General features: G+C 46.1%; 1 long non-coding RNA gene across 1 annotated transcript; it reads right to left on the bottom strand.

Annotated features, from left to right (window-relative positions):
* Positions 1-6,992: 6,992 nt before the first annotated feature.
* On the bottom strand, positions 6,993-9,794 carry LOC309345401. The gene is made up of 3 exons (XR_014158223.1): positions 9,490-9,794; positions 8,885-8,957; positions 6,993-7,250 (listed from the first exon to the last, which is right to left on the bottom strand). It is a non-coding gene; the product is annotated as an uncharacterized lncRNA (long non-coding RNA).
* Between the last annotated feature and the right edge of the window lie 13,113 nt (positions 9,795-22,907).

The raw sequence follows: 22,907 nt of genomic DNA, 5'->3' as shown, positions 1-22,907 counted from the left end.
TGAGGTAGAAAATCCAAATGGCAACTTCTCTTCCAATAATTAACATGGAGCCCACCCACCCACGGCCCTTAATGCCATCCTGAATCTGCCACTTAAGATGGCTCTCAAGTCTACAGGATTCCTCACAGCCCGCCTTTCTTGTTTAAATTTCCCACAGAATCACAGGGAATTAAAATGCCTTGGGAGCACAATGTGCGCTTAGCATTTAAGGAAACGTGTGGCAAATAAAACACACATCAGGACCACTTAGGGATAGGATATTCTGAGTTCGAGGCAAAGAATTGATCCCTTGGGCCAAATCCTCACCCACATTAATTCCACCCCCAAATAATATCCTAGCAAAGGGACACCAGGGTCACAAACTGCAGACATCCTAACTCCTTTTCCATGTTTTATTGTTCTAGGTCAGGGTTTCCCTGGGTTTCTCGGTAGTGGCACCCGCCCTGTGGAACTCCCTCCCACCAGATGTCAAAGAGAAAAATAACTACCAAACTTTTAGAAAACATCTAAAGGCAGCCCTGTTTAGGGAAGCTTTTAATGTTTAATAGGTTATTGTATTTTAGTGTTTTGTTGGAAGCTGCCCAGAGTGGCTGGGGCGACCCAGCCAGATGGGCGGGGTATAAATAATAAATTATTATTATTATTATTATTATTATTATTATTATTATTTCCCAAACGGGGGTTTCCAGCTGTCTTTGGACTACAATCCCCATCATCCCTGACCACTGGTCCTGCTAGCTAGGGATGATGGGAGTTGTAGTCCAACAATAAGTGGAGACCCAAGGTCTGTTGCTCCCAGTCTTTGGAACTCCCTTCCACCAGATACGTGCCCTACACTTTCCTTTCACTGGCAGGCATAGATTTTATATTTAAACAGGCCTTTGGCCACTAGCTTTTGTGGCCAGCTCATCTGAGGCTAGGTGTTTTTACTATTTGGGGAGGGGTGTTTTTAAATGATTTTGAGCCTTTTCAGTGCTGTTCGCGATAGGCTTGGTTATTTGTGGGGGTTTTTTTTAATATTGGCATTGACTGTGTGTGTTTTAGTTGTACCAACAACTCCCTTCATGGAGATACAACTCCCAGAGTTAAATGGGAAGAGGTGTTGATTGTTAAACCACTCGAGGAATTGTAGCGCGGGGGGGGGGGTCTCCTAACAACTCTCTGCACCCTGAGCAAACTATAACTCCCATAATTATTTGGGGGAAAACCATGACTGTTTAAAATGGTATGGTAATGCTTTGTATTTATAGTGTGGATGGGGCTCAGTAGGAGACAACTTAGTACAGTGGTACCTCAGGTTAAGAACTTAATTCGTTCCGGAGGTCCATTCTTAACCTGAAAGTGTTCTTAACCTGAAGCACCACTTTAGCTAATGGGGCCTCCCACTGCCGCCATGCCGCCGCTGCACGATTTTTGTTCTCATCCTGAAAGTTCTTAACCCAAGGTACTATTTCTGGGTTAGCGGAGTCTGTAACCTGAAGCGTCTGTAACCTGAAGCGTCTAACCCGAGGTACTACTGTATGTTCCTTCTTAACCACTTTGGGGGCTCTATGGATGGATGGATCCTCCTACTGTTAGGCCAAAGAGGGAGTTAACCACAAGGATTAAAAAGTCACAATTTGACCACATGGTGCACTGGCTCCCGGTGAAGTACAGGGTCAGGTTTAAGGTGCTGGTTTTGACCTTTAAAGCCCTATATGGCCTAGGACCCTCGTACCTACAGGGCTGCCTCTCCTGGACTGCCCCGTGGAGGACCTTAAGGTCCACAAATGACAACACTTTGGAGGTCCCAAGTCGCAAGGTGGTTAGATTGGTCTCAACTAGGGCCAGGGCCTTTTCAGTACTGGCTCTGACTTGGTGGAACGCTCTGTCACAAGAGACTAGGGCCCTGTATTTTAAAATGGGGTTTCAGAGTTTTTAGGGGGGGTTGAATGTTTTATGTAGATTCTCAATTTCATTGTTCTGTATGGGACAATGACAATAAAGATATCGTGTATCAACTTGACATCTTTCCGCCGGGCTTGCAAGACAGAGCTGTTCCGCCTGGCCTTTGGTTTGGACTCAGTCTGACCCTTATGTTTCCCTCCCCTTATGGTTTTGATCTATGGGCTGCTATTAAAATGAGACTGCATTTTAAATTGTATTTTAAACCAGATTTAAAATTGTTTTTCCCCCCCTCCCCTATTAAGTTTTTATTGTGATTTTACTGGTGTTAGACGCCCTGAGCCCGGCTCTGGCCAGGGAGGGCAGGGTATAAATAAAAAATTATTATTATTATTATTATTATTATTATTATTATTATTATTATTCAAGAGGGAACACAATCCAACAGAGAGGGTTCCATGTAGATAAGGCCTGCCCTTGGAACAAACATGGAGGAACCAAGACAAAAAATGGAAACCTTTCACAAGCAAGACCCACCACAGCCAACCAGCTGGAAGAGTCAGAGCTTCCAGACTAGGGATGTGTTCTGTGTGAGGTCTCCATGGGGCCAGTCTCTTATGGGCAGCCTGCACCAACCTGGTGCCCACTCCCAGTTTTTTTGGTCCATAATTCCTATAATCTCCAGCCAGTGCAGCCATGTTGGCTGGGGTGATATGATTGTAGTCCAAAATACCTGGTGGACAACACCAGGTTGGTTAAGTCTCTATTAGTGGAATCTCCGTGGGTGTCCTACCTAGAGATGGGGTGTCTTCAGATAAGGGGGCTTTGAGGGGGCTTAGATGCCATGTTCTTGGGGGAAAGGGTGCCCTCTCAAAAGAAGGGTGGGGCACATTAAATCTGCACCTTTTATACACAGAGAGAGAAAGTGTGTTCCTTGTGTGGCTAATCCAGAACGACGCAGAATGAATGGTGCCTGGAATGTGGTCCTCACCACACCCTCCTTTAGGTTTTTTGGAATATGGGATTTGCTCTTGTGCTTTCCACAGAAATGAAATTAGGCCGACAGAAGTCTGGGTTCTGGCTCTTGCTCTGCGCTGCTGAACTTGCAGGGAGAGCTGGGAGCCAAAAGTTTTTGGAACACGTTGCCTCTCTGCAGATGCTGCTATTCATTTGTGTGAGAAACAAGACCACTTACATCTAATTACGGTTTCTGCTCAAATTAACAGGACAGGAATGACAGCCCCGGAGCGGGGGGTGGAGGAACAGTCTCGGGATGAACTGGGAGACCTTTGCCCAACATGGATTAGGACATTAAGTTGGCTTTGAAGGACACCAACTCTTCGACGGGGCCTACTTTTCAAAATTAACGGAACGCTTAATTTGTGTCAAAATGAAAGGCTTATCCATGCAGCCCTGCAAAGCACACTCCAAAAAAATTCCCCCCACCGCTTTGAGGAATCCCCCACAAATCCTTCAGAAGGCCATATATGGTTCCCATGGGATAGGGTCAAAAGCTTTGCCATAGCTACCTAAGGACATTTGAATTACCAGGTTGAATTTCCCTATTTTCACCAGAGAAATGTTGGAGGGTAGGGGACTGGTGAGAGTAAGGGTGCATGTTCCGAATGTGTTCCCTGCACGTGGAAAACTAGTATGTAAGTCAAAAGGTTTCAGTCTAGTTTTCTCCCTGAAGTGCTACATTTCTATATCCAGTGAGTGATCTGTCTGCTGATTCTTCAAAAACATGATTCTTCCACCTGTAGGGGAAATAAGTCCAGTCCAGTCAAAAGGCATTATCTTTGGATTCTACTGAACATGGAAGCTACCCCTTGGTGTTGGTGTTTGGTGACCTAACACAATATCTTTTTCATATTTCATTCTGTAGCCTTTACTATTTTACGTCAACATGGAGAGGGTCAATGAACTTAACAAGGGCACTGGGGCCACTCCCTCTGGGCAGCAGCACTTTCTGGCTTCTGAGACTACACCTGGAATTGCTCTCACAAGTCAAAGGACTAGTGCCTTAAATAAAATTTAAAAACTGAGATTCTTAGGAAGATAGGTAGAGTGACCAAGGCCTCCATTGTACAACTATTCTGTGCTTCCACTGTACACATACACTGTACACATACAACTGGTTCTGCTTGATTTCGTGGTTAAATTGATCTTCTTTCTCCATTCCCTTCCATATTTTTCTTCATTCCTTCCATACAAAAACAAGAAAGACTGTTTTCAGAAGTGGCCAAGCAGTTGCATTCAGGTATACTACCTTCGAAAAATGAAGGTTCCATATAGCTATCATCCCTGGTAACCATCAAGCTTATCATGAACCTGTCTAGGGGGGAAGTGTCATCATTCAGTGACAGAGCACATGTGGTTGCAGGCAGGTTCAACCCCTTTGCATCTCCAGGCAGGGCTGGGTGGGAATGTTTCCTGCCTGAAACTCTGGCAAGCTGCTGTAAGCCAGTGCAGGCAATACTAGGATAGATGGACCAATGGTCTGACTCAGAATAAGGCAGCTACCTATGTTCCTAATCCTTAAAAAAACACACACACAAAACAAAACAGCTAAGGTAGTGGCCATTAGCACAGCCTGCTCCTCTTGTAAACTTGTTTCCAAGCTCCAAGCTTTCAAGAGAATTTGGAAGACACCATGTTTTCCTCTGCTGGGCAAACCTTGAACACTCAATCTGTGAAATGAAGACAGCTACTAGCCTTGTGTCCAGCCTTGGACACCATTCTGTTCCCCCAACAGAGACCTCTCTCTAGCCAGCCATTAAGGTTACTGAAACTCACTTCCAAGGATAAATTCCTGGCGCCACTCTGGCTCGTGTCAACAGGATGAGTTTATCTGGAGGGAATTTGCCATTTAATGTGTTGCAAAACAGATTTCTCATTTGAAGTCAAGTCCAAGTGCAGCAGCAATGGCAAGGAGCAGCTACCCGAATTTTGGACAACCACCCTTTGCTTGTTACCTTTTCAACTCATAAGAAGACAATGTTTTCATTCTGCTGCTGCTGCTCAATAATTTTTCCTTTTTTTTTTTTTTTGCGGAGTAACAATAAAAGACTGGTTTCTGTTCACAATGAGTTTGCAATATGATAATCATCATCTGAATTCAGTGTAGCAGTAAGTGGGGATTCAGTAAGTGGGGAACCTTGCAGTAAGCAAGGTTCATTTTATACAGGAAATTCCCCTTTGAAATTCACACTGAATTCCCAGCTAGTCTGATTTTATTCTGTAATAAATTACTGGACAGGGTTCAAAGAGTATGTGAGAGAACATTTCCTTTAGGACACACGCTATACGGGAAAATGTGGGATGTAATCCACTGGGAGCAGTCAAGTACAACATTCCTTGTTTTCCTAGAGTGGACATGCAAGGGAACGTTTTGTCAAAACTTCCTGTTCCTCCTGGCCTGGAACATCCTTCCTTTGCATGTGATAGAAGGTGGACGTGACCTAACCTGTCCAGGTAACAAAAGGACAAGTCACACAGCACACCTCTCTCTTTTTCCCATCTTCCTTTTGCCGTGTGAACTGCAGGACTTCAAGCCTGCAAGCCACTGGGATTATTCCCCCATATGGGGTAAACCTGTTTGTATATGTTTGAAACTTTAAGCCTTAAGCCTGCCTTCAGGGACCACGCTGTGCTCTGCCTGGTTGTGAGTAAACTTTTTGTTACTTGTGAATAGGACTGTGGTGTCTTCATTCGTTTAGGAGGGATTCAAGGGCACTTACCAGGAACGTACAATTCAATCTGAGACAGACTGAATTGTATAATAGTCGGAGGCTCACACGAGCCTGCGACCAGCTATCTGCTGTGCATGTAAAAAGGGGAATGTAAACTCTGCTAAGTAAAGGAACTTGCTAACGCAAGTTAGGAAGGATATTAATCAACAATATATCCTCCCCCTGAACATTCCCACAAAAAACATACGTCATTTTAGCTGCTCATCCTCCACCCAACCACATTCTGCCACCCCAGGACCCCACCATCTCTCGCCCAACCAGAGTCTATGAAAACACTTACTCAACCCATTTTTTATTTATTTTTTACTGTATGTATCAGAACCTAAATTGTACCTATGATTAAAACCTAATATATTACTTGTGTATTCCTTTGTTCTGTTTATCTGGCAATAGCTCCTACCTCCAATATCCTCTAAAATTGTTTCCCCTTCCCTCTCCCTAAGGCACTTTCACGTACATTTGTGGGGAAATGCCCTGTGTGATTTATAAATGTTAATTGTATTTGTTGCGCTGACTGAAGGTTTTATTTAACTAAACTGGAATATACTTTTATTCATTAGAAAAGGAAATGGTGTGAGGGTTGTTGAAGAAGAGAACACACTTTTGCTCTCCTTCAGCAGTTATCAAACGCCATGCTTAATTTTATTATATTTACTGTACTCAATGGAGTCAACCACTACTTTAGGTTGTTCATATTTATGAGTTTGCAAGATAAGAAGGGCTGTTTAGGGCAGCCTTGTTAATAATAATAATAATAATAATAATAATAATAATAATAATAATAAATTTATTATTTATACCCCACCCATCTGGCTGAGTTTCCTCAGCCACTCTGGGTGGCTCCCAATCAAGTGTTAAAAACAATACAGCAATAGGGAAGCTTTTAATGTTTAACAGACTATTGTATTTTAATATTTTGCATGAAGCCGCTCTTTAACATTCAGCCGTTAGGTTCCTCCTCAACTGGTTCTTACCCATTTTGCGGTCAGGTCACATTCTTGCATACGTGACACTGGTTAGTCCGTGCAATAAATTCCCCCCTCTCCCCATGCACCCCTGCACATCCCCTAAACTCGGCCTGCGGTTTCTGCCAATGGTTCAGGGCAGATTTAGAGGGCAGAGGTGGAGGAGAGAAGGGGGAAAATCCCATTGCACAAGCAAACCTCATTCCATGCCTGCAACAACTTAGCTGAATCCCGCTCAGTGCTTGTTAGCTGCTTGCTACTCAAAGGTCTTACAACACATTTAAAATAAATGCATTATTCCATAAAATGGGTGGGAGGGGAACACAAGTTCCGTAACAACCACAGGAAACTTGGGCAGCACACTAGTAGCCAAACAACACCATTGGAAGCCTTGGGAGGGAAGAAAAGTCTTTATCTGATGCCAAAAATATGTCAGTGAAGGCACCAGGCAGACCTTGCTGGGGAGCACATTTGACAGATGGGGAACCACAACTGAAAAGGCCACTCCTTTGCATCCATCTTCCTCAAGTGCCTTTGACTGGCTTGGATGTGTCCTTAAAGTATGGTAATATGTCTTGCTCGCGTGAAAAACAAGAATGAAGAGATGTTTTGGAGGAAGTGAAGGATCATCCAGCTGGAATGTGGCCTGCTAAACAGAGAAGAAGAGAAGAAGAGTTTGGATTTGATATCCCGCTTTATCACTACCCGAAGGAGTCTCAAAGCGGCTAACAATCTCCTTTCCCTTCCTCCCTAACAACAAACACTCTGTGAGGTGAGTGGGGCTGAGAGACTTCAGAGAAGTGTGACTAGTCCAAGGTCATCCAGCAGCTGCATGTGGAGGAGCGGGGAAGCGAACCCGGTTCACCAGATTACGAGACCACCGCTCTTAACCACTACACCACACTGGCATAGAGAAGAGACCCATCCATTGTCCAGCCCAATTTGGGCACTGGCCCCAACCAAGGGAATGTGGGCCTCTGGGTGAAAAAGGTTTTCCCCACACTTGCCAGAGGGGCAGAGGAGGAGGGTTGAAGGGAGGGCAAACCGGGGAAATGTGTGATCAAGCTCACTTGCATGTCCGTACATTTGTCTCACAACCCTCAGATATGTCTCCCATCTTTCAGGGTGAAGAGCAAGGATCTAGCAGATGCAACTGACTCAGTAATGGCTGCAGACATTTCCTAACGGCATATGGTTCACCACTGTGAGATCAGGATGCTGGAGCAGGTGGGTCACTGGCCTGATCCAGCAGGACTCTTCTTATCTACATTAGCTCCCAGTACGTTTCCGAGCACAATTCAAAGTGTTGGTGCTGACCTTTAAAGCCCTAAACGGCCTCGGTCCAGTATACCTGAAGGAGCGTCTCCAACCCCATCGTTCTGCCCGGACGCTGAGGTCCAGCGCCAAGGGCCTTCTGGCGGTTCCCTCATTGCGAGAAGCAAAGCTACAGGGAACCAGGCAGAGGGCCTTCTCGGTAGTGGCGCCCGCCCCGTGGAACGCCCTCCCACCAGATGCCAAAGTGATAAATAACTACCTGACATTCAGAAGACATCTTAAGGCAGCCCTGTTCAGGGAAGTTTTTAATCTGTGATATTTTAGTGTATTTTTGGTTTTTATGGAAGCCGCCCAGAGTGGCTGGGGAAACCCAGCCAGATGGGCGGGGTACAAATAATAAATTATTATTATATTATTATTATTATCGCCCCTGTTTGAAGTCTAGTACAAAAGAAACCCATTTTATCAGTTCCTGTCCAGCCCAGGGTGCCTCTGACTCTGGCAGCTTGAACTCCCTACATGAGCTGTCCAAGGTGCTATTCACAGCCTGTTCTCCTGTGTTGCCTGGCCTTACGTGTCAGGAGTGCGTGCAGGAGCCAGGCCCTGTGACCAGTAAGGCTTCGCAGGACTGGGGCCTTCCTAAGTTTGTTCTGGAGAGGCAAGGAACGGCCTCACAGGTGAGGCCGCTTGGTAACTCACTGCACCTGGTGGCAAGAGCCGGGAAGTGATATAAGGTCAGCATTTCCCTTTGGCTCTTTGCCACAGCAACACGTTTCCTGCCTTGCTGCGTTTGGCTTCTTGCTTCCTGATCCTCAGACCTCGGCTTCTTGACTCCTTGCTTCTCGACCCTCGGACCCTTGACTTCGTGACTCCCTGCTTCCTGACCCTTGGACCCCTGGCTTCTGGACTCTCGTTCCTGCTCCCACCCCACCATCTTGCCCCCAGTCCTGACGTCCTCAGCCAGGACTTCAATCACCCATAGACCGGACTGTGACAGTATGCTACCACCTTGCCTTACCTTGCCTTGCTGGACCCTGATGTGCTATGCCACAATCTCGACTTTGCCCTGCACTTCACCTGACTACAAAAAAAGATTTGATTAAAAAGAAAATACAGGGTATTTAACTGCTATATGAGGAAAAACTAAAGTTTTGTGTTTGAACTCCAATCTGTATTTTATTTATTCATTTATTTTATAAAAAATGTATATACTGCTCACCTGTATAAAATTTCAATGTGTTATAAAAAAAAATGCATACGGATACAGTAAAAGATTACACCAACACAATATTCAGGCAGTGGTCCAGGTATGGAGAAGTAGCTCTGTGTGTCATTCATGTATTGACACCATGTTCCAGACCCCCAAATGGCTATTCCCATTGGCTCTATATAGACGCTAAACAGCATTTGGAGACAAAGTGGTACCCTTTGGAACTCCATAGCGCAAGAGCCAAAGAGCATCCAGTGGCAGGTAGTGAAATTCTTTTGTAGGGGAACAGTTAGGGCCAGAGGCGCCAGCTTGTGAGGGCAGTGTGTGTGTGTGTGTGGCTTCAGGGAGTCCTATCCCTCCCACGATGGCAGCCAAGAGGCAGATAAACAAGAAGAGTTCTTACCAAAGTAGTTTATTCAATATTCACAGAGAGAGACGAAGGGACGTGGTCTCACTTAGACAATGGCGTTGCTCCAAGAAAAGTCCCACCCCCCCTCAGTCCCTCCTATTCTACATCAACGCTGCACCGGCTGATCAGGGCCTCTTGCCTCTGAGCTTTCTATTCTCCTACTCTCAATGCACGCCTGGTCCTCAGAGAGGGGGGTCAGGAATGCTTTCCAAAGACACTGAGTGTCAGCTTCCTCCTGCTGCTCTCCCAATATTTCCCAGCTTCTCCCCTCTGCAGCCTCTGAACCATGACCTTCTGCAAACCCCTGTTCTGAATCTACACTCTCCCCCTTTTCTCAGGAAGATGCAGGAAGGGGGGTTGGTCCCCAACATTCCTCCTCAGTCCAGTCCCTGACATCGGGTGACGTCACAATGTCTTGACATCATGTGTGTGAGCATCTCGGCTCCCTTCCCAAGTTGGGTAGAAGCTCCCCAGGCTTCAGGAAGGTGGCAGGAGAGCTCTTAAACCCATCAGAGGTCCCTAAACCAGGGCACTGCAACACCTAACACTTGGGCAGGCATGTCCAAAGTCCATTTCAGGGGCCTAATCCGGTTTAATCTGGCTCCGGTGGCAGTTTATTTCCTGGGGTAAAATCCTAAAATAACCTCAACAACTCCAACCCCCCCCCCCAAAAAAAAACCTCAATCCTTAAAAAAACCAAAAACAACTCAACAAATCTGAGGTAAAATTATAAAAAAAAGTCAACAACTTCAATCCTTAAAAAAGGTCAACGGCTTTGGTTGGCCCTTTGGTCGGTCCTCACAGCCCTTCACTTCATCATCTGGCTCTTTTTGGGAAAAGTTTGGACACCACTGACTAGGGTCTTATCAGTCCCTCACACTGTGTGCCCTATGGGATACATTTAATCCTAGATATGGTCAACCAACCATCCATCTCAGTCCCATATAAGAATGCAATAATGGCAATATTGAGGGTGTGAGGGTTTGCCTTCAACCTAATCCCACCCCCATAAAGGAACAATTACCTTTGCTGTCTCCTCTTCGGGGTCAAAGCATTACGGTCAGCCACAGCAACCCCCAACTGTTGCTGGACTACAACTCCCATTATTATTTACCCCTGGTTCTGCTAGCTGTGCTGATGTTGTCCAATAACAGCTGGGGACCCACGTTTGCTCTAGGGGCTGGCAATCATCTGGCCAGCTGCTCAGCCCCAGCTGTAAGAAATCCATCATAGATCAAGTTTGCTGCTGTAGCTTTGGCCTCTGGTGGTCTGACTGGAGTCTAGCAAGATGGCAAAATAAAGCAACAACAGCCTTCCGGTGGATAAACGAGGCAGGCAGGGGGGAAATGACTGCAAATCTATGGTTTATAATCCCCTGTAGTGCAGCTGCATTTGGAATTCTGTGTCCCGCTCTGGACGCCTCACCTCAAAAAGGATATTGCAGAGTTGGAAAAGGTTTGCCCGAATTATCAAGGGGACAGAATGAATCCCCTGCAAAGAAAGTTTGCAGCCTTTGGGACTTTTTAGTTTAGAGAAAATTCAAGCGAGAGGTAACAAGATAGAAGTCTATAAAACAGCATGGAGGAAGTAGATGGAGAAAAGGTTTTCTCCCTCTCTCATAATGCAGGAAATCGTGACTAAATGCTGGAAGTTACAGGGCAGATAAAAGAAAGTGCATTTTTCACACAGTGCATACCGTATATACTCGAGTATAAGCCGACCCGAATATAAGCCGAGGCACCTAATTTTAGGACAAAAAACAGGGGAAACTTATTGACTCAAGTATAAGCCGGTTCAGCACAGCACAAACCTTGCAGACAGCGGCAAGGTGGAGGAGGAGGAAGGAGCAGCCCGAAAGTGCTCCTTTCGGGCTGCTCGTTCCTCCACCGCCATCTCTGCCGCTCACGCAGTGCAGCGCAGCGCCTCTCCCAGCTGTGGCTCCTGTGGCTGCTCTTGTGAGAGGTGGGTGGCGGCGGAGGGATGAGTGGCGAGAAAGGGCTCCTTTCTCACCACTCGTCCCTCCGCCGCTGCCCGCCTCACCCGAGTATAAGCCGAGGGAGGCTTTTTCAGCATTTAAAAATATGCTGAAAAAGTCGGCTTATATTCGAGTATTTATGGTAGTTAAACTGCGGAACTCTCTCCCACAGCAGCAGTTGACGGCCACCACATTAAACGGCTTTAAAAGAGGATTAGGCTAATTCACAGAGGGCAAGGCTGTTGAGGCTACCAGCTGTGTTCCGCCTCCACAGTTGGAATCTGAGTTGCTGGAAATCACGGGGAGAGAGAGTGCTCCTGTGCTCGGATCCAATTTGTAGGCTCACTGCAAGTGTCTGGTCAGCCAGTGCGAGAACAGGATGCTGGACTAGGTAGGCCATTGGCACTTCTTATGTTCTAATGGTCCCTGTTGTTGTTGTTGTTTAGTCATTTAGTCGTATCCGACTCTTCGTGACCCCCTGGACCAAAGCACACCAGGCACTTCTGTCTTCCACTGCCTCCTGCAGTTTGGTCAAACTCATGTTAGTAGCTTCAAGAACACTGTCCAACCATCTCGTCCTCTGCTGTCCCCTTCTCCTTGTGCCCTCCATCTTTCCCAACATCAGAGTCTTTTCCAGGGAGTCTTCTCTTCTCAGGAGGTGGCCAAAGTCTTGGAGCCTCAGCTTCATGATCTGTCCTTCCAATGAGCACTCAGGGCTGATTTCCTTAAGAATGGAGAGGTTGGATCTTCTTGCAGCCCATGGGACTCTCAAGAGTCTCCTCCAGAACCATAATTCAAAAGCATCAATTCTTCGACGATCAGCCTTCTTTATGGTCCAGCTCTCACTTTCATACATCACTACTGGGAAAACCATAGCTTTTACTATATGGACCTTTGTTGGCAAGGTGATGTCTCTGCTTTTTAAGATGCTGTCTAGGTTCGTCATTGCTTTCCTCCCAAGAAGCAGGCATCTTTTAATTTCGTGACTGCTGTCACCAACTGCAGTGATCATGGAGCCCAAGAAATTAAAATCTCTCACTGCCTCCATTTCTTCCCCTTATAGTTCCTACTCACCTGCAACCCCTACAGTGTCTTCAACATCCAAATGTCACTGTTCTAGGTCAAGGGTAGGCAAGCTGTGCCCCTCTAGATGTTGCTGGGTGATGATAGCTCCCTTCATTCCTGAGCCAGCAGGACCGGTGGTCAGGGATGATGGGGATTGTAGTCCCAAAAAAGCTGGAGACCCAGGTTTGGGAAACACTGCTCAACAGGCTGTGTTCAAGTATGCAACCATATTTTTTTCCTCCATCAGGACCAAATATCTCTGTTCCATTGCTGCAACCACTGTGACCTACAGTCTTTTCCCTCAAAGCCAAACAGGCCTTTAAAAGCTGCTGAGCATATGAGATAAGGAGGTTTAATCTCACCTGTACTATTAAAATGACATCACTGGACCCCTTCCCTTCTTCTGGTTTGGCATCTGTGCTAGGTAAACTAATGCAAAATAATAATTTTTTAATGCTTATTCTTTTCTTGTGGGAACTCTGATCAAGCACCTCTGCCTTACAGAAGTACCATGAGCCCAATAAACAAATTATTTTTAATTGCCAGCAGATATAAAGATGTGTGAGGCTTATGGTTAGTGGTTCTCGATATTATCATCATCAAATCAGGGTTACTATAGCCATGCGTATTGCCTTTCTCTTCTCTTCTCTCTGATCTGAATTTGTATAAATGCCTACTGTCCCCGCAACCCTCCCCAGACTGGCATCCTTCCACCCAGCAAGGGGAGATTTTAATTGTATGTGCATTTTGAAGGAGCTGCTAAATTGCACCCATGCCTATTTGCTTTTGTTTTTCCTTAATGGATCCGGCGATGGATACTCTGAATGGATACTAATCTGTAAGTATCCAGAAAGTATCAGAGCAATGTAGCATCAATTGCACCAGGCCTCCATTTATTTGGAGTTGAATAATGCCACACGAGAGATGCACATAACATCAAACTTGCTGGATTAGAGAAGGGGACCTCATGCTCTAAATCATGATTGTCAATCATTGCCCGGGATTAAGGGATATGGTTTAAAAACCTAAAAAGGGAGCACTTCCTTTTAACTTCTGCCTACTGTGCATTTTGGATTATCGTCGCCCAGAAATAGCCTTGCTCGAGTCAAGGCTGCCTCCCTTCTTCCGCGAGAAGGAAATGCATCTCTTTTGCCATCTGCCCGGCTCACTTTCAGCTGGAATCCGAGCCAGAGAGGGATGCAATGGAGAGGTTTCCTACATCTCAACCCGAATGACTGAGCTGCCGTTCAATTGCACTGTTCCCCCCCCCCCCAGTGAACTGTGCCCGGCACATGAGTAGATTTTCTAGTGGTAGCAATTTCCAAAGCAAAGTGACTCCCCGTCAGCAGTCTCAGCTGTGGGCTGTCGAGACAGAAGCTGTAAAACAAAGATTTGGGGGAAATATTTCTTGGATTTCAAACCCTCCAAGTGTCCCTATTTTACAGGGACATTCCTGGGTTGACAGAAGTTACTGATTTGATCCCGGAATGTCCTGTTTTTCCTTAGGTAAAGGTAAAGGGACCCCTGACCATTAGGTCCAGTTGTGACCGACTCTGGGGTTGCGGCGCTCATCTCGCTTTACCGGCCCGAGGGAGCTGGTGTACAGCTTCCGGGTCATGTGGCCAGCATGACTAAGCCGCTTCTGGCGAACCAGAGCAGCGCACGGAAACGCCGTTTACCTTCCCGCTGGAGCGGTACTGTCAGAGCTGCCCGAGGTCCCAGCTCACAAAGGACCAACGCCAGTTCCTGTTATATACAAAAGTCTTTATTGGAGTTCAGTTTCCATTTCAAAGCCGCAGCGCACAGCTCTACGTCTTGAACTCTAGACCGCTGAAGCTCCGTCTGAATCTCCTCCCCCCAGACACCAGTTCAAGACTCTAGCCTTGCTCCACCTCTTCCTCTGCTCTTTCCTCCTCTGGGTCCACTTGTCCGCTGGGGTCTTGCCCTTTCTGGACTCTTCTGACGCTGAGTCCCCTGATTCTTCCCCCTGCCTCTGGCGGGCTTTAGGACCTGGTTCCCAATCCGGGCTTTCTGCTGTCCCGCGCGCCTGTACATTTGAACTTGGCGCGCGCGCCCAGCCGGCAACCTTTCTCCTGACCGTTACACTGCTCCTGTCACTGCTTCCCCCTTCGGGAGTGCTAGCTGCACTTGACTTCCCCTCCGTTCCCTCACTCTGCGATAGAGGCGTGGTCAGCCCTAACTCATCTTCTCTCCCTCCTGGAGGAGACGCTGGCCCTGACACCTGAGATTCTTCCCCCCCACTACGCTCTGGTGGGGAAGCTGGTCCTGATCTCCAGCCGCTGCTCTGAGAGTCCCCGCTGGCCCCTTGCTTCTGGTGCGTCCCCCCTGGAACCCCCCTTGCCCTGGCCATCGGCGCCCCCCTCTGGGAATCTTCTGATTCACTGGAAAGGCTCATGGAATCTCTCGGGCCACTGTCATCTTCTCCCATGCTGCCCTCAGATTCTTCCCATTCCCTCTCCTCCCTGTGCCTCTGCTCCTGAGCCCCTGACAGGTACCTATTTATCTACTTGCACTTTGACGTTTTTACTTTTACACAAGTAAAATACAATAACACAAGGAGTGAGAGTGGTAAATGAGCCAGGAGTGCCCCTGTCTAAAAAGGTTGGTGGGTTGTGATTGTTATTCCTCAAAGAGCATAGTTAGTAGGTTGATTGATGAAACAAAAATGAGGGAGGATGTAGTTGAGTGGCAGTGCACCTGCTTTCATTGCAGAGGACCCCTGGTTCAGTCCCCGGTGACATCTCCAGTTAGGGCTGGCTGGACTCAATAATAATTTTTTATTTATATCCCACCCTCCCCAGCTGAAGCCGGGCTCAGGGCGGCTAACAACAATAAAATAATACAACATTCTAAAATCATTTGGTTATAAAACTAATTCAAATCAAATTGATGGCAACCATTGGGCTAGAGTTCTGTGAGGATCACCAAAGGAAGGGGTCAGACTGTGCCTTGGCCAAAGGCCTGGTGGAACAGCTCTGTCTTGCAGGCCCTGCGGAAAGATGTCAAGTCCCACAGGGTCCTAGTCTCTTGTGGCAGAGCATTCCACCAGATTGGGGCCACAGCCGAAAAAGCCCTGGCTCTAGTTGAGGCCAGCCTAACCTCTCTGTGGCCTGGGACCCTCAGGATGTTTATATTTGAAGATCGTAAGTTCCTCTGTGGGACATACCAGGATATAAGGCAGCTCAGCATAAAGCAGCTTTGTCCGTTCCTATGTTTCCATATTTGAATCTCCTGCATACCAACCTCGATCTCAGCTCCCTTCTGCAGTATGGGAGTAATAACACACTGGTCTAGCTTACAGGGTCATTGTAAGAATTGTCCAGAGAAACGCTTGGTGTTGTTTAATCGTTTAGTCATGTCCGACTCTTCGTGACCCCATGGACCAGAGCATGCCAGGCACTCCTGTCTTCCACTGCCTCCCGCAGTTTGGTCAAACTCATGCTGGTAGCTTCGAGAACACTGTCCAACCATCTCGTCCTCTGTCGTCCCCTTCTCCTTGTGCCCCCCATCTTTCCCAACACCAGGGTCTTCTCCAGGGAGTCTTCTCTTCTCATGAGGTGGCCAAAGTATTGAAGCCTCAGCTTCAGGATCTGTCCTTCCATTGAGCACTCAGAGCTGATTTCCTTAAGAATGGAGAGGTTTGATCTTCTTGCAGTCCATGGGACTCTCCAGAGTCTCCTCCAGCACCATAATTCAAAAGCCTCAATTCTTTGGCGATCAGCCTTCTTTATGGTCCAGCTCTCACTTCCATACGTCACTACTGGGAAAACCACAGCTTTAACTATACAGACCTTTGTTGGCAAGGTGATGTCTCTGCTTTTTAAGATGCTGTCTAAAATGCTACCTCTAACTCAACGAGGGGCTATGGAAGAAAGTGTGTCCCTTTTAAGTCCCTGGTCTTGCTTATATGCAGTTTGGCTGGCCAGAGGAGCTCGTGTGCCTGAAAATTTCATCCACTTTTGCCAAAAGCAGAGAAAGGTATAACCGTTTTTTGAATCCCTGTTATGGTGAATGGGGAATAGGGAACTTTGTTTTAGACAAAGTGGCTCAGAGGACCCAAATTACAGATCAGAACCCCAATTACAGATCAAAGTGGAAGGCGAGTACAGAGTGACTCAGAAACAGATTGGATTTTAAAAAAAAACACTAAAACAAAAAAATAACAACAACAGATCTAAGGCAAATCTTGAGGTCCATGAACCCTGGTATGTGCAGCATATATTTCACATTTTTTGCCATACGTTACAGCAAAAAAAGCTTTCCAGAATCTCCTCCTGTGCTGAAACAAAGGAGCCGCTAGATAGAAAGAGAAACCCAGTCCCCTGTCCTTTAAAACAAGAGGGGAAAGAAGGTAAAGGTACAAAGAAATGAAAGGGGGAAAAATCCCATCAACACCTAACCTTTTAATCTGATTATTGCAACAACATGTTAATTTATTTATTTTTTTGAGGGAGGGGGAGAAGTTTGGCAGTTGGTTAAATTGCTAACACTGTTGTGAATGGCAGACGCAACAGGTCGCTTCATTGAATGCCTGCAGCCGCTCCTGGCGGAGAAATTCCAAATTTGGACTTAATTAATATTCCTAGCCCTGGTTTCCATAGTTTCTTTTTAAACACGAGTACCAGCAGAACCTTGGCAGCAACTTTGCCCATATTCTCAATAATAACACCCCTCTGGCTGTCAATATATATAAAAGGGGAAACATTTTTTGCATACCTAGAACAGCCTGTCTTTTACCACCACCACCACCCTCAAATCTTTTGTTTCACCCCTGCTGCCTCAACCCCCCCCCCCTCAAGAGAGGGGGGGCAGCGGCAAAGTTTTTTTGTAGGGTTTCATGATTATCATTTTTTTAATAACAGGTTTATTTATTTATTTATGGTTTGCCCAGCTTAATCAGTTTAACTCTTTCCTGTCTTGTGTTATGCAAATGCACGCATGCACACACAAACGTGCTTTTTTCTAAAAAAAATGTTTAGGGGTATTCTCAATTTCCTACTCGTATTGAAATACTGCCCCTCAATGAGGCCAAATTTTGATTCACAAAATGGTTAGCGGTATGTGTACCCCTGCATCCCCCCAGAAAAAAAAGATAGATGATGATAGATTGATAGATAGATGATGATAGATTGATAGACAGATGATAGATAGATGATAGATAGATAGATAGATGATAGATAGATAGATAGATAGATAGATAGATAGACACACACACACACACACACACACACACACACACACACACGTGCACACTTCTTCTCTCATATCTGAAACTGCATTGTTGTTTCAGAGAATAAACTTTTTAAAAAGTCATTGCAAATGGAATATTCAGGCCTAGTTTCAACAAGCTACATCGGGGTAGGCAACCTAAGGCCCGTGGGCCGGATGCAGCCCAATTGCCTTCTCAATCCGGCTCATTTTGCAACTCGTCCCAGCAACTTGTCTAAACTAAGGCATCCCTGAGTCTGCCATTCTCACCCTGAGATTTCCCTCTTTCCTCTGCAGGGGAAAGAGAATAAGAATAAACCTTCACCTCATGCCCTACCAATGCAATCCAACACAGAAAGAGGCCTCACTCAGACCTACAGTGATTGTTAGAAGGACCAAACCACACCTGGCTGCCTCCGGGCAATGAAAAAGTGAGCAGAGTCTCAAGGTGGAGCAGGCACACCTGTGCGGTGAACCCGTAATTGCTGCCAGCCGTGTGAACAGGCAGGTTGAGCTGGAGAGAATCAAAACATGAGCAGCGGGGCTCCCAGGCTGTCTGAAAACTGCCAGTTACAGATAGGTAGCCAAAACAAAACAAATTCCTTCCAGTAGCACCTTAAAGACCAACTAAGTCAGTTCTTGGTATGAGCTTTCGTGTGCATGCACACTTCTTCAGATACACTGAAACAGAAGTTTCCAGACCCTTCTATATAGTGAGAAGGTGGGGAGGGGTATTACTCAGAAGGGTGGTGGGATTGGGTGATTGGCAGATAGCTGTGATGAGCCTGTTGACGACTCTTAACGACTGCAATAGGTCTTACAGGAAAAAGCAAGGGGTGAGAAGGTGAAAAATGGCTTTGTCATGTATAATGAGATAAGAATCCAATGTCTTTGTTCAGACCAGGTCTCTCAAAAACTGCCAGTCTCTTATTCAAAGTAGCCACACAATGGCTTTAACCCTGTGATTTGATTCAACCTTCTCCCGAGTGGAAAAAAAAACAAACGGCATAATAATCATTTGGGATGGGCTGTGCCTTTTGCTGATAGTGCTATGATAGTGCTTGAGACTGACCCAGAAACTCCAGCAGGACGCCGCGGCGAGACTCTTTATGGGGTCCTCGCTGCGGGATCACATTCACCCAGTGCTATACCAGCTGCACTGGCTCCCAGTGGAGGACAGGATCAAGTTTAAGGTGCTGGTTTTAACCTTTAAAGCCCTATATGGCCTAGGACTCTAGAGAGTCCCATGGACTGCAAGAAGATCAAACCTCTCCATTCGGAAGGAAATCAGCCCTGAGTGCTCACTGGAAGGACAGATCCTGAAGCTGAGGCTCCAAGACTTTGGCCACCTCATGAGAAGAGAAGACTCCCTGGAAAAGACCCTGATGTTGGGAAAGGAGAAGGAGAAGGGGAGCACAAAGAGAAGGGGACAGCAGAGGACGAGATGGTTGGACAGTGTTCTCGAAGCTACCAGCATGAGTTTGACCAAACTGTGGGAGGCAGTGGAAGACAGAAGTGCCTGGCGTGCTCTGGTCCATGGGGTCACGAAGAGTCGGACACGACTAAACGACTAAACAACAACACTCCCAGGTAAATGGCTAAAGAATGGCAGCCTAGGGTTACCATTTGGTGAAAATAATAATAATAATAATAATAATAATAATAATAATAATAATAATAATAATTTATTTATTTATACCCCAACCATCTGGCTGGGTTTCCCCAGCCACTCTGGGCGGCTTCCAACAGAATATTAAAATACAATAGTCTATTAAACATTAAAAGCTTCCCTAAACAGGGCTGCCTTCAGATGTCTTCTAAAAGTCTGGTAGTTGTTTTTCTTTTTGACATCTGGTGGGAGGGCGTTCCACAAGGCGGGCGCCACTACCAAGAAGGCCCTCTGCCTGGTTCCCTGTAACTTGGCTTCTCGCAGCGAGGGAACCACCAGAAGGCCATCAGACAGAGTTAACAGCCATATTTCCACACTCAAGGCCAGCAGGACATAGTTGAAATCCCCTGAGAAGCATGAGGTTGCCAGAGGAACAGAAATGCCCTTCCATGGCATACATTTTGTGCAATTACAGATAGGTAGCCGTGTTGGTCTGCCATAGTCAAAACAAAACAAATTCCTTCCAGTAGCACCTTAAAGACCAACTAAGTCAGTTCTTGGTATGAGCTTTCGTGTGCATGCACACTGAAGAAGTATCTGAAGAAGTGTGCATGCACACGAAAGCTCATACCAAGAACTGACTTAGTTGGTCTTTAAGGTGCTACTGGAAGGAATTTGTTTTATTTTGTGCAATGTCACGCCCCCTCCCCAATGCCGCCATTTTGTGACTGGCACCCACAACACTCTCTCAAATTTTGATATGTGCTCACTGGTCCAAAAAGGTTGGCAAGCCCTGGGGTTTGGGGTGTCATGGCTTTCTGGGCCTTGGTGGCTAGCACCAAAACAACTGGTAGGGTCAGAGATCCACTGATTGCAGGCTAAATAGTATTGCTACAGACCCCAAATCTCAATAGATTTCCACGAGGGCAGCTTCTTACCAAGAGAGAGGAAATGTGTCACAAAGATTGGGTATTCTGATTTGCATAAAACTTTCAGGTCTTAATTCATATGTAGGGGGCAAATTTGGAAACAAATGCTACAATTTAAATAGAAATGCAAACACAGGGACAACCCAGTGAAATGGGCGGCGTGCAAGTAATAAAATCTTCTTCTTCTTCTTCTTCTTCTTCTTCTTCTTCTTCTTCTTCTTCTTCTTCTTCTTCTTCTCACTTTTGTGGAGACAGGCCTCTGCTCCCCATCTTTAAACTGGATACCTGTAAAAATAGGCCACACGGCCACCACAACTTTCACCCTGCCTGAACTTCAGGCAAACTCAGAAGCTAAATCTGTTTCCTTAAATTCAGGCGGAGGGGCCCATATTCGGGATATTATTTATTCTTTCTTTTCCATAATAGAAGAAAGCAAGCAGGTTCAGAAAGATAATTCGCCTCAGCTAAGCTAAGACTTTAATTTTTGTCTCAATGGGGTTCTTATTTCACACTGGATGTAGCAGGTGGTAGCAATATCAGGCTACCGTTCCTCTCTGGGTTGCTTCCTGCACCCCCCCTTTTTTTTGCACAGGATTGTTCCAAACACATTGCACTATCTTTTGCCCAGTGAAGTCTTCAAGAACGGGCTAGAGGAGGCTCTGGTGATTTGTGTTTGTATGGCTATAGTCTCTCTCTCTCACACACACATACACACAGCCTCATACGCAACATTTTGCAGCAGAGTGTTGCGGTTTAATTGTTTCTGACAGATTTATATTTTTAAAAAGAAACGTGCTGTCCCTTTCTCACTGTGGATGATAATAGCTCCCAGCCAAGGAACTAACTAGGAGAAAAGACAGGCTCACCAGGAAAAGGAAGGTGAAAAAGAAAAAGACAAGAAGGGGAAAAGCAGAAAAAAGGAGAAGAGGGGGAGACCCCAAATTTCCACTTAATAAATACGATCAGTGCATGGCCAACGTGGGGAGCCTCTCTATGACTCCCTTCATTCATGGCTGCTGTAGTTCAGTAACATCTGGAAGGCTGAAGATTCCCCATACAGTGGTGCCTCGGGTTACAAACACTTCAGGTTACAGACGCTTCAGGTTACAGACTCCGCTAACCCGAATGTAGTACCTCGGGTGAATAACTTTACCTCAGGATGAGAACAGAAATTGCGAGCCAGTGGCGCGGCGGCAATGAGAGGCCCCATTAACTAAAGTGGTACCTCAGGTTAAGAACAGTTTCAGGTTAAGAACGGACCTCCAGAACGAATTAAGTTCTTAACCCGAGGTACCACTGGACCTGGTTTAGGGGGATGCCACTTCTCGCAGCATGTGCCGCCCGAGGCAGTTGCTTCCCCTTGCCAAATGGTAGGGCTGGTCCTCCTCTTCTCTTTCAGACAATAGCATAATAAATAAACTATTATCATCATCATCATCATCATTTCCCCACCTATCTGGCTGGGTTTCCCCAGCCACTCTGGGCGGCTTCCAACAAAAGATTAAAAATGCATTAAAACATCAGTCATTAAAAACATCCCTAAACAGGGCTGCCTTCAGATGTCTTCTAAACATCAGATAGTTGTCTATTTCTTTGACATCTGATGGGAGGGTGTTCCACAGGGTGGGCGACACTACTGAGATTGCCTGGTTCCCTGTATCTTCACTTCTTACGGTGAGGGAACTGCCAGAAAGCCCTTGGCGCTGGACCTCAGTGTCTGGGCTGAACAATGGGGGTGGAGATTCTCCTTCAGGTATACAGTGGTACCTCAGGTTACAGGCACTTCAGGTTACAGACGCTTCAGGTTACAGACTCCGCAAACCCAAAAATAGTCCCTCGGGTTAAGAACTTTGCTTCAGGATGAGAACAGAAATGGTGCGGCGGCAGTGGGAGGCACCATTAGCTAAAGTGGTGCTTCAGGTTAAGAACAGTTTCAGGTTAAGAACGGACCTCCAGAACGAATTAAGTTCTTAACCCATGGTAACACTGCACTGGCCTTGGTTATGAACTTAATTCAGCAAACTTTTTCAGCAGGGGGCCGGTCCACTGTCCCTCAGACCTTGTGGGGGGCCGGACTATATTTTGAAGAAAAAATGAACAAATTCCTATGCCCCACAAATAACCCAGAGATGCATTATAAATAAAAGGACACATTCTACTCATGTAAAAACACGCTGATTCCCGGACCGTCCCCGGGCAGGATTGAGAAGGTGATTGGGCCGGATCCAGCCCCCGAGCCTTAGTTTGCCTACCCATTGTTTAGGGATCTGTTGTTTCAACCCAAATGGAAGATGAGCATCATCTGCTTCTTTCCTCATTGTAGGAAAACTTCCACTCATTAAATGTTTTTGAAAAGTTCGTCTTCGTCATGCATTCCCCCCCCCCATTTGCTTTGTTTCTGCCCCCTCCCCTCCCCGGCCCCCCTCGGCAGAACACAGCAATATAAATACTGCTAACGCTGTGGAAATGAATTATTGACAATTTTAATACATGTTGCACAGTACATATTAATATAGAAAAATACATGTTATCAGCACTGTACTGTTGACTGTCTACTAATCCATTCCACCTGCTCAAATATTAGTGCAAATAATTATATATTTGT

This window comes from Podarcis erhardii, assembly GCF_964252035.2.
Source record: "Podarcis erhardii genome assembly, chromosome: 1".
In the NCBI taxonomy this organism is placed as follows: Eukaryota; Metazoa; Chordata; class Lepidosauria; order Squamata; family Lacertidae; genus Podarcis; species Podarcis erhardii.
The sequence above is the reverse complement of the archived record's forward strand: the minus strand, read 5'-3'. Positions and strand labels throughout refer to the sequence as shown.